The sequence below is a fragment of the Brassica rapa genome, chromosome A03 (assembly GCF_000309985.2).
Source record: "Brassica rapa cultivar Chiifu-401-42 chromosome A03, CAAS_Brap_v3.01, whole genome shotgun sequence".
Lineage (NCBI taxonomy): Eukaryota > Viridiplantae > Streptophyta > Magnoliopsida > Brassicales > Brassicaceae > Brassica > Brassica rapa.
In genome coordinates, this window is record NC_024797.2 from 37,895,885 (window position 1) to 37,916,791 (window position 20,907).

General features: G+C 38.3%; 1 long non-coding RNA gene across 1 annotated transcript; it reads left to right on the forward strand.

Moving 5' to 3' along the window:
- The first annotated feature begins 13,371 nt into the window (after nt 1-13,371).
- On the forward strand, nt 13,372-20,007 carry LOC117132918. The gene is made up of 2 exons (XR_004456664.1): nt 13,372-18,884; nt 18,915-20,007. It is a non-coding gene; the product is annotated as an uncharacterized LOC117132918 (long non-coding RNA).
- The last annotated feature ends 900 nt before the right edge of the window (nt 20,008-20,907 follow it).

A 20,907-nucleotide genomic window follows, 5' to 3' on the forward strand; every position in this document is an offset into this window, starting at 1 on the left:
CCGTTGTCCAGAAGAATTTAAGAAGGACGTGGCTGTTTACTATCTAGAGAAGGACGCCACAAGTTGGTGGTTATGCGTAGAGAGGAACTTTGGAGACTTTGATCTGAGTTGGGCTGAGTTCCGTACAGCGTTCATTCGAAAGCATTTTCCACCGGAGGCCCGTAATCGATTGGAGATTAAATTCATAGAGTTAGTTCAGGGAGGATTATCTGTTACGAAGCATGAGGCAGAGTTCACCCGTCTCAGGAAGTATGTCCACTATGGTCGGGATGACGAGATGATGATTATCCGTAAGTTCCTTCCAGGAATTAACCCATATATCATGAGCAGACTTGAGGGAGTAGAGTTTCATAGGCTTGCTGATCTTGTTTAGCGTGCTGTGAACGTTGAGGAGGCCATTGCTGCTGAGAGAGCTTCTTCTAGCCATTCCGCACAACCTAGACGTCCATCTGTTCCGTTCCATCCTCAGCCGCATTCTGCTATGCAGCAAGGACGAGGAGGTAGAGTTTTTTCGTGGTGGTCATTCTGGAGGTTCTAGACCTAGAACCCCGACTTGTTTCACATGTGGCCAGCTGGGCCATGTTTGGCGAGATTGTCCGAACGTGGTACAGTTCCAATCGGCTGTACCATCTCACATTACTTGTTTCACGTGTAGAGAGCGAGGACATTACGCGACATCATGTCCACACACTCATCTTGCTCAGCCAGTTGTTTCGAGTGCTCAACCCGTTGTACCAGTTAACCCACCTTTACCCTTACCTCCTGCTAAGCGTCAAGCCACTGCTGGTAGGGCTTACGCTTTAGAACTACCAGGACCATCCGGACCACCTCAGGGTCCGATTTCAGGTTTGTTTTCCTATCCAATTGCGTGTTGCATAATTTTAAAATGATTGGTAAATTGGTGATATAAAAAAAATAGTATAAAAGTTGTTGAGTAAGTAATTGATGGTAAAGTCAATTATTTTCAACGACTTTGCTTGTGGGTGGAATATCCGCCCACATCCTTTCGATTCGAGAGCAACACATAGTTTTGTAGCTCCCGAAGTAGCATATAGATTCGATGGAGAATTCACTAAGGTGAATTTATCCGTTTCCGTTCTAACTCCCGGAGATCAAGTTCTTGAAACTGAAGGCTGCAATCTAAGAGTTCCAATCATTATCCAAGATATGGTTTTCCCGGCTCATTGTTAGTTCTCCCATTAGAGAGGTACGAGGTAATCTTAGGGATGGCTTGGCTGTCAAGTTACCGAGCTCACCTTGATTGTGGTTGAGGGAATATTATTTTCGAGAGAGATACCCAACCCCCTTTAGCTTACCACACCATAGTACCAAGTGTTGAAGTGTCATTAGTATCAGCATTGAGAATTGAAAACCTTTTGGAGAAGGATGAAGGAGTATACTTAGTGACCTTGGTTGCTGGACCAGTTGAAGACGAGAAAGAGCAGAACATGGAAGAAATACCAGTAGTCAGAGAATATGAGGACGTATTTAAGGCATTAGAGGGATTGCCGCCGTCTAGGAGTAACCCCTTTAGTATAACCTTAGAACCCGGATCTGCTGCAATAGCAAAGACACCATACCGAATTGTTGCTAGAGTTGGAGAAGTAGCCTATAGACTAGAACTTCCACCCGATATGCCTATGCATCCGGTATTTCATGTGTCGATACTGCATAAGAATATACCAAATCCGAATATGGTCGAGCTGCAGCTACCAGAGAACTTGCAACCTAACCTCACCTATCCTGAAGGTCCTTTGCGAATAGGCGAACATCGTATCAACAAATAGAAGAGGGAAATTTTGCAAGTTCAAGTATTTTGGGAAAAGTGACAGAGAGTTGTTATAACATGGAAGGATGAAGATAAGTTCCGAGCTGATTACCTATAACTCTTCTCAAATACCCCAGTCGTCCAGTAAAGGGTGTACACTTGTATTTTGAGAATTCGGGGACGAATTCTTTTAAGGGGGGTGATACCACTCAAATTACACTAAGGAGTGTTAGTCTCATCAAAAGAGGTTCAGATGTAGTACTAAGGGATCGAATCCACAAGGAGCTAGGGAACAATTCAATCTAGTGTTTATTAATTCTAAAGGTTGTAAATGTTTAAATGAAATAGCAATAGTAACAAGCGAGTAAATAATAAATGTAACTTGGTTGGAAATGATATTAGATGCAGGGCCACTATTCAGGTGTTGGAGATTATAATACCTATAGATGCCTAATTGTTGCATGCATGATATATTAGAGCTCATTCGCTTAACTCAGTGATCAGCTGTCGCATGTACCACTGGTTAACAGACTAGATCTCGTGTCTCACCGGTTAGTATGCAGACAACGAGAGAGTGTCGATCGATAGTCTATTAAGACGTCGACCGATACACCTTTGCCAACGTCGATCGATTGTCAGTTGAGGACATCGATCGACGTGTTCTAGCCAGGCATATGCGCGAGTATGAAATGCCCTACTAAGATTCTAAATTGGCGGTTAGCCCTCTCTAGCAATCCTAATATGATAGATAGATAGATGTCAGGATGGGATAACAAAGGTGCTTGAATATGCAATCCTATGATCAAGTTCTAGTTAGCAAGGCTAAAATAAGCAATGAATACAAATCTATCATGAATATCACAACAAGGCAGATCTATAGTTTGGGGCTAATCCCACAAACCTATCTGAACCCTGGATCTAACAGTTGAACTACTCAGACATGGCAAAGCAATTCATATCAACAGAGAAATAGAAACTCATAGAATAGATGAAAAGAAATAGAAACAAGGAGTTCCAATCACAAGTGATCTTCTCTCCCAAATGAAACTTGTAACAAAACTAGGTCTAGAAAAAGCTCTGTTCTTCTTTCTGTCGTCAAAACACTTAGGCAGTATATATTCTACTAGGTTAAAAACTCGTCAGGGCATATTGGTAATTTGGCTTGGCCTTGGTTTTTAAGTCTGCTGAATCCAAAATGTCGCGTCTGGTGTCTCGACATCGATCGATGGTACTTGTGTACATCGATCGATATTAATCTTCATATGTCGAGGCATTTCCTGATATCGATCGTCAGCACTGATGCGCATCGATCGATTATTCTTCCTCTCGTCGACCTCTAAGTGGTCAGCTCGGGTAAAATGTCCTTTAAGCTCCAAAATGCTCCAAAGTCATAGCTTTACTCCAAAATGCACCTGAACCTGAAAACATACCTAGAAGAGTAGAAAACATAGATATATATATAGTAAAATACTTATATACCATGGATAAAAACGGGTCAAATCCAAGGTATATCAACTCCCCCAGACTTACCATTTTGCTTGTCCTCAAGCAAAACATACAGGCAGTCTCTCTGAAAGAGGTTTGAAAAAATTTGGGGATTTAAGATTTTAAAACATAGAAATTTTTCCTCAATTTGCAACCACATTTAAAAAGTCCTAATCACAAAAGCACACTATGCAATATCCTTGCTTAGCAACCATTTCTAACATAACACAACTCATCAATTCACGTCTGACATCCCCTCTACTGATTTCATTTCTTAGCGTAAATATAAAGTGACTGCTTTACCTTGGCAATATCGATCACATGATGCAAGGATTTCAGACAGGTATCTGGAGCTGTAGGTAAAAGTTAGTTCTTAGTTTCTCTCTCTCTAAATTTCTCTCTTGAGTCAAAGTCTGCTTCCATTGTAGGACCAGTGACCAACATTGGACAAGCTTCCATGAATCAAAACTTAATGGTGGTTGCCACCAAATTTTGTTCACTTCTTTTTTACCTATATCCAAGAGTTCTTTGCGAAAGCGAGCCTTGAAGATTGCCGCCTCCAAGTCCCGTTTCGAACTCTTTTATTTGAGTCTTTATGAATCAAGCCTTAATGGTTTTAGCCACCAAGTCCTGTTCAGACTCGTCCTAATTAAACAATAGATCTTATTTATTTTTATTTATTTTTATTATTATATATATATATTTTTATAATACTCACTAACTAATCTAAGGTCGAAATTTAGAGAGAGAAAATGTGATAAATAATCTAAACCAGGCGTTACCTTCCAAACCTGTCTGAAGAATTCGATCCCATGTATACCAAGCCCCAAGACAAGCGGTTATGTGAGGTTTAGTGTTGGAAATCAGCTTTGGTTACTTCATACGGTTCAAGGTAAGTGTGTAGTTGATAGGTTGATCCGCTTTAGCATCTTTAGTGCTATCTGCAATCAGTAAATCTAAAATGGTGCTAAAGATTGGTTAGATATTCATGTTTAAATCAATATAAGATTATAGTCCCTATTTTCAATAGCTAAGCATAATTTATTTGAAATTCCTTTTTACATAAGAATAAAATAAATTATATCAGTAAATCTCCCCCCAGACTTAAATTACACTGTCCCATTGTAACTCAGCCGGAGTTATGATGAATAGTTTATGATGTACGAATTGTAACACGTAGGGAAGATACATCTGACCGGAGTAGATATCGATCGATGGGTAAGTGTTACATCGATCGTCTTGTGGTTGCCTATGTCGAACGATTTCGACGTCTCGTCGTCGGTCGATATTCAGGTCCTCCTACTTGGGTCTCCTAAATCTGAAAGAAATAAAACGAAAGAAGTTAAATGCTAGCTAATAAAACCAAACTAAAATACCTAATAGTGTGTTGCCTCCCACTCAGCGCTTGGTTATAGTCATTTAGCTTGACTGTGGTAGTGATTGGCTATTGGGTGGAGAAGCAGCTGCTTGTTGGAAAGCAAGCATCCACGTCTTCTCTGCGCATTCTGGACCAAGATGCAATGAAACTTCTTGTGGCCTCATCATTTCTTGTCCATTTGTCATCCATCTTCTCAAGTACTTTGGAGATGTTCTGTAGCCTTTCTTGAACGTTGTCAATGCTGACCTGGTGCCAGCCTATGTTGTCATAGGTGTATGCTGAAAGTTCTGTCAGTTCCTGTTGCATTGACTCTACCGTCTTGTGTATCAGCTGCTCACCGATTGGTGTAGACTCGGCGTCGATCGATGCGATTATGTGTTCGTTGGTCGATCTCGGCGAGTTGCCATCGATCGATTTCGCTAGTGTCCTGTCGATCGATGCTGATATCTGGTGTTGAACTGCGAGTTGCCTCTGAATGGCTTTGACTTCTTTCTGTAGCCATTCTGCGTGGTTGTCTAGTCCACTGATTTTGTTGTCGAATGGAAAGTAGATGTCATCGCAGCGTTTGTCAAGTCGTTCCTCCATGGTGTCTAGAGCAGTGTAGATCTTGGATGTGATCTTGTCAACCTCTGCTACTGTGTAAGGAAGTAACTCCACAAGTTTCTTGCCATCGATCCAAGGCCCTCGTAGCCTGTCGATCGATGCTGATTTTGCCTGCAAAAAACTAAGGATTAATCTTGGTTTAATTAAGGATTAAGCTTGGTTTAACTAAGGATTAATCTTGGTTTAATTAAAGATTAATCTGTGATTAATTAAGGATTAATCTGGGATTAATTAAGGATTAATTATGATTTATTAAGGATTAATTTTGGAATAATTATGGAAGTAAAATCATGTGAAGTCTTGTTATATTCACTATCCCTAAAGCCCCCGCATTACCGTGACTTGGTCCTGCGAATGGAACAAAGTCATGAAGACACGATGATGGGGTAGCTCCCTGGAGACAGTGTACTGCATGACGATGCAGTGTCGGATTGTTCATACCGGACATTCGACAATGATGGTGATGCTAACTCACTATTCTCGGTTAGCCTTAGTGGTTTCTCGGGCCTAGTATATATATTGTATTATATGAGTTTGGTAACGGGCGGGTGTTGAGGAAGTGATGTTTAAAATAAGAATTCACAATGATGATTGGTATACTAAAGTATAGTACTAGTACTTGCATGATCATGTATATGTATTTGATAATTGTTTTGTTTATTATTGATTGTGTTGTGATTATAGATTCACTGAGTAAACTAGTTGCTCATGACTCATTCGTGTGTGCAGGTAACCCTTAGGCGGGAGACACTTTACTTTCTGGACAGAAGGAACGGCCAACCAGCGGTAGTATTTTGTTGTCCTTGCAACGTACCTTTTGATATATATTTACTTAAAACGTTGTTAGGCAATAGGCCGTAGGATAAAACTATAACACTTTGTAAAATGTTTAAAGTAAATAAATAATGTATAAAAATATGTTTATAAATCACGAGTTCTCATATGATATTAGTCCTTGTCCGGGACAAACTAACTATCGAATATTGCTTTATCGGGTTTAAAAGCCTAGAGTAATATCCGATAGGAGCGTCTGTGTTCTTTGGTTGTTGGTCTAAGGCGATCGGATTTATTTCGAGAACCTCGGGTCGACCATCAGGGAACATCGACCGTGTCATTTCCGGTTATCTACGATCGGGGGTGTCACAAACATACTTCTTGAACCACTTCAGTCAATGCGAGAACATCTTCAACAATGACAAGCTGAAGAGCTAGTACAAAACTTTTCAGTGCGATTGTATTTTGAGAAAGAGATATCTCATCTCTTTTTTTGATACTAGTCATCAGCATGTCGAACGCGACACAACCCAATGGATACGCAAGAAACTCATCAATATCAACCAAAAGCTCCGCATAATGATTTTTCATCTTCATCTTGAGGTTAGTGGAAGGTAACACAGACGAAATAAGGGCCAGGCATGCAACTTTGATCCGAAGCTCTTTATCGGCAACAGATTTTTTTGGAGCATTTTCAATGCTCTTGAAATGCTCATATCTTCTACAGCACCAAACAACTCAGGCCAATACGGTTTATCTTTAATTGCTCTCTTCTTCTTCGCCTTCGGTTTCTCCAGAATTTCTACCACAGGGTAAACCGGTTATAATGGCAAATTCACGAAGTGAAAACCGTATCGGCTTCCCCGCAAACCGGAACCACGCCTCATGTTTCTTTTCCACTCTTGAAAGAAGAAATCAAGCAAATCTCCCATAAAATGCAGGTTTCTCAGCAATTTCAACAAGCTTCCCAAAAGACGATGCCCACAAATAACGGATCTCGTCTTCATGTAGGGAATTCAAAACTGTATTTATCGCCCGCGAAGATTGATAGGTTAGATCTCTAACTCCAACTGGTTCTTCCCTATCGGCGAACATCATTTGGGGCAGATCTTCAGAGATTTCTTCACATGCAGTACCCGAAACTTCACCGGCTCGAGACTCCATTTGGGATTTCGAAGAGATTTTTACTTCGATCTGAAAAGAGAGAATGATAGGAAGATTAAAGATCGAGTGAGAGAAAGAAAAACTGTAAACAGGTCACTCAATGGTTTCTTTCATTAGTACTTGAGAACAAGTACTAAGGTTCGGAATAAACCTCTACGAACATTCATAAATATTTATTAAGTATTTACACTAAGTAAACACCTCACCAATTCAATATTTGATCAAGAGACAAAGCCTATCAATCATCTACATTCAGTATTGATCAACCATCTATCTAGACTCACCTTTAATCCATGAGATTGCCTAAGGAAAGCTAGACTCGAGCTCAAGCTAAACGTTCATCACTTGCTGATAACTCCCCAAAATAGAATGAGGACAAGGCATGATCCGGCTGGTAATTTCAATCTCTTCGACCAACTGAACCAAAAGCATAACAGTTGGATATAAGGTTCATCAATCCAGTTCAAGAAGAAATCAGTATGGTTAGACTCAGCTAAGATCAGTTGGGTTCGATTATGACCAGCTCCTACCAGTTTGGTTGAGGACAAAATTACTTCAGTTTGGATTAAATCCAATCAGCTCATATCAGCTGATTTAATCCAAAAATAAATAAAACTGAACCACACAAAGGTGTAGACAACTGATCCAGGACAAGAAGCTTAGCAAATCAGTCCACTGATTCAAAGCAAAACTGTTCTGAACTAGAAGCTAAAGCTTACCGGTTTTCTCAAGGTTTAAATGAACTTTGTTGCTATAAGCTTCAAGCTGAACACACGTCTAACCTGATCAGAACAAGACATCCATGATAGGTTCAAGATCAGAAACAGAACAACTCGTTTTGGTTACCTAACAAGAACTGAAGCTCAAGCAAAACTGATCTCGATATTACCGATAAAATCAACGGCTGAAGAACTTGGGTGATTCTAAACTGTTGGACGCCAAACCTTCACCTCTTTGCCACACCAGAACACACTGATAAAAGTCATAAGAGGGTGAGAAAGTGTCGTGCAAGCTCACTTCTCTTCTCTGAATTTTTTCTGATTTGTTTCATTGATTTTCCTCACAGATTTTTCTCTCTTTCTTTCTTTCTTTCTCTCTTTCTCTATGAATTTTTCTTTCTTTTTTCTGAGATAAATGAGCTCGACCAGGAAAGAGGACAAGGTGATATATGACAGGGGAAACAGCAGGAGAAGAGTCAGCAAGAAAGGACAAAAGTTTCAGATCAGTATGAGACATGTGGTGAGCTGAATCACACTTTCCTTCCCATGAAGTAATGTCATTTCCTTTCCATGAAGAAAATTCAAGCAGGTGTGCAACTCACATGACTTTAATGTAGTAAGCAAGAAGGAAGGTGCAAGTGACATGTTCAGGTCAGGAAGGAAGCAAGCAGCCAGGCAGCACATGACATGCACATGACTCGCAAGCAGCTGAAAGTATTCAAGACCAGTTTTCGATAAAATGTTTCCCGTCCATCGGTTCTCGTCCAGCTTAGATAAAACTCGACCATAATAATTAACACTTGGTCAGAACTATTAAGAGTAGGTATTTTGGCCTCGGGACAGTCCCATCAAGAATAATTCATCGGTCGATTTTTATTTTAATTTTGGTCGAACCAACTCCAAACTGGTCGAGCGGGATTTTTCTAGACCAAAATTATATCTGCTTGTGAGGGTTATTACAACCGCTGATACCTTATGTGGGTCTACGCGAAGACCTGCCGCCGATACCACATATCCCAAAATCAAGACCTTGGATACCCCAAATTCGCACTTCTGCCGCGCAACATAAATCTTTTCTCGACGAAGCGCTAGTAACACGTCTTGGAGATGGCAAAGGTGATCATCCAAAGTGGAGCTGAAGATGAGAATGTCGTCGAAATAGACGACAACAAATCTACCGATAAATGGACGCAAAGCTTGATTCATGATACTCATGAATGTGCTAGGTGCATTAGATAAACCAAATGGCATGACTAGCCATTTGAAAAGACCTTCTCGCATTGTAAACTCTGTCTTCCATTCATCTCCAGGTCGAATCCGAATCTGATGATATCCACTCTTGAGATCTAGTTTGGTAAAGATTGTTGCTTTTCCGATTTGGTCCAAAATATCGTCTAGGCGTGGAATTGGGAACCTGTAACGGGTTGTGATCTTGTTGATTGCCCGACTGTCCACGCACATACGCCATGACTTGTACTTCTTTGGGATGAGGAGTTCTGGTACGGAACAAGGGCTAAGGCCCTCGCGAACGTACCCTTTGTGTAATAGGTCCTCTACTTGGCGTCGCAGTTCTTCATGCTCCGCGGGGCTCATTCGATAGTGAGCTCGATTGGGCAAGGTGGCGTTACGGACGAGGTCAATATGGTGCTGGATGTCTCGTAGTGGCGGAAAACCGCTGTTAGGGTCAAAAATGATCATAACAGAATTAACACCCGAAAACCCTCGAAAATCGTATTTCCGAAAAGATAGTTAAATGAAAATATGATTTTCGTAAAAAATAACCAATACGAAGTTTTTACGAAAAAGTATCCTTGAAAGCTCAAAATGGACAACTCAAGCTCGATCATTGCGAAATTACCGCACATGCACGCTATCCGGTCGCTACGTAGCAACCAAGACCGAGCTCGAGCCAAAGCTCGGTCGCTACGTAGCGACTGAGCATCCGTTCTGCTCGGTCGCTACATAACGACCGAGCTCGAGCCAAATCTCGGTCGCTACGTAGCGACCGAGCTCGGGCCAAAGCTCGATCGCTACGTAACGACCGAGCGTCCGTCCCGCTCGGTCGCTACATAGTGACCGATCTCCCGTTCTGCTCGGTCGCTACGTAGCGACCGAGCTCGAGCCAAAGCTCGGTCGCTACGTAGCAACCGAGCGTCCGTCCCGCTCGATTGCTACGTAGCGACTGAGCTCGAGCCAAAGCTCGGTCGCTACGTAGCGACCGAGCGTGCGTTCCGCTCGATCGCTACGAGGCGACCGAGCTCTTCCAAAACGTCGAGACGACACTAGTCCATGCATCCTAGTCAAATATTCAATGCTATCTCCCGAAGACCGTAGCGAGCTCAGTCTATGTTTTCCGCTATTCTAAATCATGGATCAAACATTGCGGATTAATACCGCGGAAAGTTTGTTCTTTATCGAAAGAAATCGTAATAAACGTGTCGAGTCGTAAGACAGCCCACAGGGACCTAAGGCACGACTCGAGGCCCAACTTGCGATTTCTTAACCAAAGCCCGTAAACCGAAGGACGGTTTACGCTTGGTCTACAAGGAAAGATAAATGTCAAGTTTCCGCGGACAAATACGGAAGTTTGAAGATAATTGCGAAGATGGGGGAAAATGGAATATCTCCATTTTATGCTATGACGGCTTAAGGGCAGAAGAGTAAAAGCGTAAACCGACCTTGGAGCTAGTATATAAGGAGTCCTAGGCGAGGAGCGTGAAGGGAGACCTCTTTCAGAGCAAACTTAGCACTTAGAGCATTTAGGCAATTTTCCGTTTTTGTTATTTCGAGCTGCGACTCAATTAGGTTTAGCCGTATCTCGCCGACAGCTCCCGATCCCAGGCTTATACCTTGTTGTAAACGCTCATACGCAAATTCAGAATAAGATATTCTTTGCTCTCTTTTCGATTTCATATACCTTATAGTTGTTATTCTCGTGTTCTGATTGTTTGACGTGTGGTATTAGCAGATATCCGGATCCTTTGGGAAATTAGGGTTTTCCTAGTTTCCTTATTTAAACGGAAATCGACAGTGCGAATTTCGGTTCCCACAGTTTGGCGCTAAAAGGAGGGGGATACAGATCAATCTAACTCGCAAAAGCCACATCACGCTCAATCAGACATGTCAACTAACGACGCGGATAACGTGCAGACTCCTCTTAACGGAAGCAGCGGCACCGATCTCCACACTCCAGCAGCGGACGTATCCGCGGCCAACGCACCAGCCAACGCCGCGGCGCTCGAGGAGTTTAAAAAGATGTTCGCCACCTATGAGAAAAGGTCGGAAGAACAGGATAAGCTCATGAGTACCTTGACCAAACAGGTTCAAACCTTAACGGCAAGGACTCGAGCAATCCGTCCCCGCGGAACCACCAAAATCCGCGGAAAGAGACTCGACTTCGCTACCTCACTCGATAGATCTGGAATTTCGCGGGAACGACCTTCGGGAAAAAACCCTAGCGAGAAATCGTCCGTCGAAAAGGGGAACCCCAAAAGTCCTCCGCCTCCCGCAAAGGATTCGGAGAACAATGAAGCTGAACGCATTGACCTGGATCCTAGCGATGTCTCCAACGACACCGATGAGGACGTTGACATACATCCAAGAAGGACCAGAAGTCGATCTGCTCGGGAAAGCTCTCCGTTCGACAAACCAATGACAGAAGAGGAGGAAACCCTATACTGGAACGAACAGGAAGAGCTAGCTGAAAAGCAAACCGAGCTCACTCGCAGCAAACGCCGACAAGCTCAGAAAGCTGCTGGCGAGACGTCGGATATCCTCGATCTTCGCGATTACATCACCAAAACTGCGGCTGAAGTAAGAGCCGTGAAATCACAAATCCATCATGCTACTAGCGATGCCCCCGAAATCGATAGACTGCTAGAAGGAGCTTGGAAGACACCCTTTACCAGTCGCATTTCGGACATGAGGGTATCCGATCCGGGAAAAATCAAAGTACCGAAGTACGATGGTACGACCGATCCAAAAGCACACCTTCAGGCTTTCCACATCGCGATGGGAAGAGCGAGACTGAAGGACGGCGAAAAAGATGCCGGCTACTGCCGCCTGTTCGTCGAAAATCTGGAAGGAGCGGCGCTCGAATGGTTCGAACGCCTTCATTGCAACACTATTGGGAGTTTCTGACAGCTCGCATCGGAATTTCTCAAACAATACTCTGTGTTCATAGACAGAGAAACTTCCGATGTCGATCTCTGGAGTCTCTCCCAGAGGGAAGACGAACCCCTCCGCGAGTTTATCAGCCGGTTCAAGCTGATAATGTCCAGGATCAGCGGGATAAACGACAAAGTGGCCATTGACGCGCTGAGAAAGACGCTCTGGTACAATTATACAATAGCTAATTTTGGTAACTCCACGCGAAGAGAAGATTTTTTTTAATGAAGGTCAGAAGATAATAATAATGGTGGGAAGGGAACAATATTCTGTGATCTGATATTAGTAGAAAACGAAAGAAACGGTTATGTTTTTAAAGCTTTTTTTTAAAGAATCCAACACTCAAGAAAGCTGCCCACTGTCTTAGATCGTTAACCATCACAGAAGCTTTTAAGATCACCGGGAGAGTAAGGCAATTGGCATCACGTCCATGCTTCTTATCCTCTTGAACAAGAACAAAATTTCATTAGACGTATGGCATGAACCCATTAAACATACCATTTCAAACCGAAACACTTGGTTAAGGGATTTTGTCAACCAATTTGGTATGCGTAATCGATTACCGTGTTCGAACAACAAGTGGCGATTCTCGGACCAACATGATCATTGTGTTCAGACCCATGAGTTAAAGTTTTTTATGGGTCTTATATGAGTCTGAGAAACAGATGAGCTTCTCTTCCAAAAGCCTCTTTGGTGATTTAGAAGCTAAAACCGCTGGCACTTGGAGTTTGTGATAGTTAAAAAGTAGCGACAGTGACACCACAATGACAATCAGAGAACATAAATATACAAATAAGATACAACTTGAATACAAAAGACAGCACCCTCTCAGAGACTTAACCCAAAATTTCGTTTTAATCAATAGTTTAATTACAATCTAACAAAAAAAATCCATCAATGTAAAATTATTTTAGCATACAATATATGATATCATCTAAAATACATACACTTCAAAAGAGAATAAAAACGATTTTTAGAGATATTGCGTCTACACATTTTATCAAATGCAAATAAAAAGCGTAAAGCTTATGAAATAATTCTACCATTTTGAGCTTCGTGATAAAAAGCGTAAAGCTTATGAATTTTAGTAAATCCACCATTTTGAGCTTCTTATGAATTTTAGTAAATCCACACTTTTTACCGAGAAGAAGAATTAAATCTCTATATTCTCTACCTTCTTCGCCAAATCAATAACGGAAACTCACCTGTCACTGCAAACAAAATAAGAAGGCTGAACACGATACAGCGTGATAAAATAAGTTTCAGTGTTTTTAGGAATTGTGAGGATGAAAGTTCAGGGGATGAAGACTGACCTTTTATAGGTGGATATACACCGTCTCGAAGAGAAATACGGAGAATTTAATGATAAAATTGTGCTTGTTGTGGGTTGAAGGAGTAAAGATAGTTCTTAATGGAGATGAATTGATGAATCCGGTAACGTTTGGACGAGAAGAATATCAGACGAACCGACACGAACGGCTCAACCCAGATGTTACTCACGAAGAAGAATCATTCCACACAACCTCCTAAAACTCCATTAATGGCGATGGATTCGTCTGATGATAAACCCTAGATTGACGAATTAAGATAGAAGAAGACGTTGAACGAACATCTTGAAGAATATGATGATTTCCTTTCAATTGGGTTGGCCTTTTTTCACAAATAAAAATATCTACAGAGCAATCCCAAATAATATAAATGAGAAAGCCCGTACACAATGAAAACAAAACAAAGCCCATCAAACTGGTTTTAGTGAAGCGATGTGTTTTGTCTAACCGGGACACGTGTCGCTTCGACAGAAGCCGACTTAGTGACCTGGAATCCTAGGTGGTACATCCAGGAGAGAGACCAACATATTTATATATATATATATAGATATTTTCTTATTTAAATTTTCAAGTTTATTTATTTAACCTTTTTGTAAAACTAAATGTAAAAAATGTAATATTATATATACTTTTATATTGTATATTTTTGAATTTATTTATTTAAATATTTATATGAAATGATAATATTACATTAAGGACAGTTACTAAAAAAATGTCACGTGACTTCTTATGGGAGAATGATTTTTTGCTTATGTTGACGCTTTGTGGAGCTTCAAAAGGTCTATTTTATTAGTATAGATTTTTTCTTGTTTGAGGGGAAAATGAGTTTTTATTTTTTTTTCTTAATAAAAATGCAAATTAGAGGAAAGTATAGGAAACAAAATTTATATTTAAATTTTTTGATGGGATATTTTGAAAGTCTCAGAGATAAAGAATGTTCCCTTCCTCTTTTTTTTTCTTTTTCTTTCTATTACTTTGGGAAACTTTATGTGATTCTCAGTCATTTTGAATGTTTTTTTGCCACAAAAAAAATGAATGTACTTTGGTGTTTTTCAGTTTGGAAGATGAATAATAATTTTTTTTTTAATTATACATTTGGCAAAAAATAATTCTAGGAATCAGGATATATCCAAATATTTCTATATCAGGAATTGATTGTACTATTGGAATATCTATCTACAGTGGAAGCTCCCTTGGTCCAAATGTTTGATTAAAGGTTCATTAATGCTTCAACACCAGGAGATCTGGAGTTCAAACCCCAGAAAATGCAAATTATGCAGATTATAGAGAAAAAATGTTACAAGAGGTCTTCAGCATGGTGTAGGACGTATCATCGAATATGGATCTCATAGGGCGGCTCGGAGTGATGCAGTCTGACATGGATATGATGATAGAATTGTCGGCTGTAAAATCGTCTATGTAATATTTCTCATCGTTGTAATAGCATAATTAATCAGGCGTTAAAAAAAATATCTATCTACAACTGTATTTTTGCATGAGATTTCAATCATAATTGCTATTTTTACTTTATACATAATGCCCAATTAATACATTATTTTTAAGAAAAGAAAAAGTTTCATAATTTTATTTATTTACAAACTGATCTACTTCGATGGTTTACTCCAAAAAACCATATATAGACTTTGACTTCTATTTTAAAAATTAAGGTGAATTTCAGAATAATGTTGGAAATGAATAAATTCCATTGGAATGAACGCAAAATTCTAAGGCGGATTGTTTAGCATACAGTGTAAGGATGCAATTGTCTTTCATCATTCACCTGGATGTGGAGTTCCCGGTAGAATCAGTAGGATTATATTTATGTTGATGAAAAAAAAAATTCCGTTGGATGATTCTTGATTATAGTCTATAATAATAGTATTGTTGCTAAATGCTAATCATTGAAGTAATAGCGCGTTAAACCATAAAGAGAATTTTTATGGTATGGTGTCTACTCTACGATGATCTAGAGCTCTGCTGAACTGTTGGTGGGACATACCGTACTTTGGTAGACCGTAGATGTCATCTATGAACTGTATTTTAATCAGACAGAGAACATATGCATGAAAGTTAGAACACTATGCAAACAACTAGAGCGTTTTTTTTTAGCGTCTTTTACAATTTAATAATAAGTAGATTTATTATCAAATTTTAATAAGGGAAGAAATAAAAATCCATTCACCGTATGAAATTGTGTTCCTACGTCCTCGTTCTGTATAAAAAATTGATCAGGTTAGTATCAGAGCAAAAGATCCATCCATACCCCACACATGACCACCATCATACCTTGCGCCAAGAAAGAAATGCAAGCTGAAATCCAGCAACGAACTATAGAAGAGATGCATACACAAATTCCTCAACTTACTCAAGCTATGCAAGGTATGATCTTCCAAAGAAACGATGCGCTTGCTGAGGAACACGATGAAGAGCAGTCCGACCATGACGACGATGCTAACCCGTTTGATGTTCTCAGAGGAAATCAAAACGTAGCTCAACCCGTACAACTCAATGAATGATGAAATCAGAGTTTCAAGTTCGAGATTCCGAAATTTCATGGAACCAAGTAGCTGAAGAACCCCTCGACTGGATAGCTACGGTTGATGAGATACTAGAATTCAATCAAGTCCCGCTGGAGCGTTGTGTCCCCGTACTTTCAATGCGATTTCGAAGCAGAGCAACTGCATGGTAGACTCAGCTTAAAACGTCCAGATAGAGTTAAGAAAGGATTGAACGATTGAAAGTGGATCAGAAACGGAGATTTGCATTAATCAATAGGCAACGACGACGGAGAAGTGGAAGAAGAGAAACATAAAGTAAAAAAAAAAAAATTCTGATTGGAGGATTATTTATGCTGACGTGGACATGCTAGAATTGGAGATTATCTCCCTTTTAGTATTGTATAGATTGCTCTATGAATAATGAAAACGCACTTCAAAATTGTTACGTTTGTCGAAAGTAAGGCTCCGAATGGTAACTGCGGTTTGAGCGGTGCGGGACAAGCGGTTTAACTGCAGTGCGCTTTTAACAGTTATAAAAATGTATAAATATATGGTATTGTTACTGTTAACTGCGGTGCGGAGCGGGGCGGTTCGTAACATTCGAAACCTAAATATACACCCAGATATAAGAAAAATCTCAAACTTGTAAAACAATATACTAAAGATGATTTACCGAAATTAATAAAAGAAAATACATATTGATTTCATTTAAACCTTACTAGGTGGTTGCCCGCGAATTCGCAGGTATAAATAATTTTTAAAGTTTGATACATATAATATTAATTATGTTTTTGACACACTATAATATATTTTTACTTTTCAAATTTGAATATGAATTTTATTTGATATATATTCTCTAAATAAACAGATTTATATCTTTTGGTATTTTACTTTAAAAATATATAAATACGACTTTTGTAATATTTTATTAGATTTTTTTATCAACAACTATAGTAAAATGGTTATTGTATACTGCAATTTAATTTATCTATAGTCTTATTATATATTATGTACTCTGATTTCCAAATGTAATTAATTTAATATTAACTTAATTTTATTCATCCCAATAATATTTGCTAAAAATAATATATACGATAACATAAATAATATTTTCTAAAATGATATGTAGACGACAATAATTTCTGAGATCACAAAATAATTTGATTGGCTAATATGGCTAGAAATAATTCACCATGTTGATTATTTAGTGTTAAATATGCAAGAATTGGATACAAATAACCAAAACGTTTTGGTTAGTGGAAAGTTCAGAGAAATTATAAACAATAGTCAATGAAATAATTTAGATAAATTAAAACAGTTAGATGTGTATGAAATAATTACTAAATTTGCAGCAAATAGTGATTTTGCAGTAAATAAACATTATATTTACAACCTCAAATCTCTTAAACAATCTTTATTAAAAGGTATGAAATAATTTAGCAGCTTTCGCAGTAAATAGTAATTTTAAACATTTTTTTATAGAGAAAGAGCTTTTTGATTTTTATAGATTTGTTGATGGGAAAGGTTAAATATATGTTTCTAATGTTACTTTTACGTTTTACTTTATATTATAGTATATGTATATTGTTATCTATATAATATATATGTAATAATAATTACTAACCACTAAATTTTCTTTTGTTTTTATTATCTACAAGATATGAGCCCGTTGCGTTGCAACGGGTTTTGTTTGATGTTTTAATTTAATAAAAACTATAAAATAATAAATTATTTTATTATAATTTTATGATTTTGTTTTTTTTTGCATAAGAAATTCAATGAAAAGTAAAAAGAAATGAAAGTAAATTACAAAAATAAAGTCAATGACAACATTATATATATATTCTTATGTACTAATTTAATATTTTATTAAATAAGTTTATAAAAAATTTTACTTTGTTAGGACTTTTTTTAAAAAGGAAAACATTCTATTTAATATATCTCCTTCATATTTACAATTAAAAAAAATAAAAAATAATATTAAATACTCTTTTAAAATTTTTTTTAAGATTTTAGAAAAGAAAATTACTGTCATATAACCTATTGCAGTTATCTTCTCTTTAGCATTTCAGAAAAATGTAAATTTCTATCAAATAATTATTATTATTTATTAATAAATAATTTTAAATTTACTATTTTTACAATTCGTATCAATACTAATTTTACACTTCCACTACAAGAAAACGTTTCAGTAACAACAAAGATTTACTACGAAAATACTTCCTCGTAAATTTGCAAGGTGTTTACAACGCAATTACGACGAGACCAAAATTCGTCGTAAACTCCATGGAACTTTACGACGAAACTGTTTCGTCGTAAAGTCCATGTAAGTTTATGACGAAAGTACGTGGAAAGCGAAAATAGTCGTAAACGTTACATCGACATTACAACGAATCATGTTACCGTTATATTTAGGTGAAAATGTGTATTCAGTGTGCTTTAACTTACCTAAATTCGTTGTAAATATGATATTAAAACCATGTAAACTCCATGTAAAACATTCCTTGTAAAATCGTTGTTATATTTCAACTACCCAACTCAAAAATTTCTCTATATATATATATGTCATTTCTCACAACTCTCTTCCTCACAACACACAAACAGAAAAAAAAAATCAGCAAAAAAAAAATTTCAAAAAAAAAATCTAAGAAAAAAATGGCCGGTGGCGGTAGTATGTACGAGTTACGGAGTTGGATGTATGCGCACAAAAATTCCGACGGGAGGGTGACGAACGCATTTCTGAATGGGCTAGAGACATTCATGCACCAGGCGGGCTGTACACCGATCACGCAGGAAAGCGGTAAGATGTTCTGCCCCTGTCGAAAATGCAAGAATTCAAAATTTGCACGTAGTGAAACTGTATGGAATCATTTAGTAAACAGATGATTTACACCACAGTACTACATTTGGTATCAACATGGAGAGGGTTATGGGGGAAATGAAGCTAGTGGTAGTAATAATAATTTTGAGGATGCTCATCATAATGAAGAACCGAATCATGTGCATAATAAATATAATTATCATCAAGAGGAGCAAATGGTAGATCATGATAGGGTTCAAGATATGATTAGTGATGCATTTTTAGAAACAACTACAACGATAGCTGGTGGAACTGGAAATGTAGAAGAACCTAATTTGGATGCAAAAAGATTTTATGAAATGCTAGATGCTGCAAATCAACCAATCTACACTGGTTGTAGAGAAGGTCTCTCTAAATTGTTTCTAGCAGCTAGGATTAGGGATGTTAATACGGGCTACCCGTACCCTTTTAGGCCCAGCCCGTTTAGACCATACCCGTTTAAAACCCGTTAACTGCATGCCCTTTTAACCGCAAACCCGTTAGAGCCCGTTTAGTTATGAGCCCCTTTGAATTGGAGATACCCGTGAGCCCGTTTGTGTTTTTCTTTTCTAAATACAGTTTATTTATTTTTTTAAATAGATTTGTTATTGTTTCTCTCTTTTGCTATGTTAATCCTAAGAAACTTATGATTAAGGATGTTATTTTACAATGAATCCATAATGCTTACCTTTATCAGTTTTAATATTTATTAAACTTCTACATATGTGTTTGTAACTTGTAAGTTTAACGAATCTGAAATCTGAAGTAAAGCAAACAATTTTTGGAGCTTTACAATAACATATAATGAATCTGTTTTAAAACTGTTTTTGAAGGTGAAAGACAACAAAACCGACAATATCTGTTCTAGAGCAAACCAACAAAACAGTTTTGCCACCAAACTTGTGTCTGAAATAAATAAAAAACTGCAAACCATAGAGAAACAACTATGGATAAACAAGATAGAAACCAACTTCATCCTCCTCTCTTAGTCTCAAACCAACAACGAGTTCTCCATCTACTTGGAGAATTGCTCTGCAAAGAAATGACATTATTTATCAGCATTACGTAAGGAGTTTACAATGGAGCATTACACCAAAGTGGTGAATAACTCTCGGCCAAAGACAAAAAAATATCAGAATTGTACCATTCTCTATCTGACTAAACCAATGCCTAACAAGACATAACAGTTTACAGTCAAGGCCACAAACACACCTAACAAGACATAAAAGACATAACAGTTTACAGTCAAGGCCACAAACACATGACCTAACAAGACATAAAAGACATAACAGTTTACAGTCAAGGCCACAAACACACCTAACAAGACATAAAAGACATAACAGTTTACAGTCAAGGCCACAAACACATGACCTAGCAAGACATAAAAGTATCAGAATTGGACCATTCTGTATCAAAGAACCGAGTAAGTAACAGTCAAGGACTCAAGGTTACCTCTTCACTGTCTCATTGCATGTTGAATCTCCTGACCTTGAACTTTCTACTCTTGAGCTGCTCACTGTTTTTCTGACATCTTCAGTGACAATCTCATCAGTATCTTGGATGGTACCTACAATTTAAAATGCAAGTTAATCCAAGAATCATTTAACTATAAATCTGTTTGTGTAAAATTTTAAAACTACCTTCAAATTCTGTAAATCCTCTAAGCCAATTGCGAGCACAAAGCAAAGCTCGAACATTTTTTGGAAGAAGCCGGTTTCGGTATGGCGTCAAAATTCTACATCCAATACTAAAGGCCGACTCAGAGGCAACCGTAGTAAGAGGGATGGTAAGCAAATCCCTCGCCATATCAGCTAAATCACTCAGCCTATGATGATTCTCTTTCCAATAACCTAAGACATCCAAGTTTGGATAATTTTTTCTGTTTACTCTTGGCTCCTCTAAATAAATATCTAAATGTGTCTTTGGGTTGTCCACACCAGCTGCAATGCTTCTTTCTAACTCAAAAAGATCCTATACAATGAAGCTTCATATCAATAACTCAAAAAGATCCTATACAATGAAGATGCAAAGTCTGAAACATTTACTTACATTGTCAAATTCTTCTTCAAGTGGTGATTCATTGACTATCTCATATGGAGTTTGTGAAGCTGAAGGACCTGATGAGCTTGCCCACTCTCAAGCTTGATAGTCTTTGTAGAGCTTCTCCAAGTTTTCCCTAAGTAC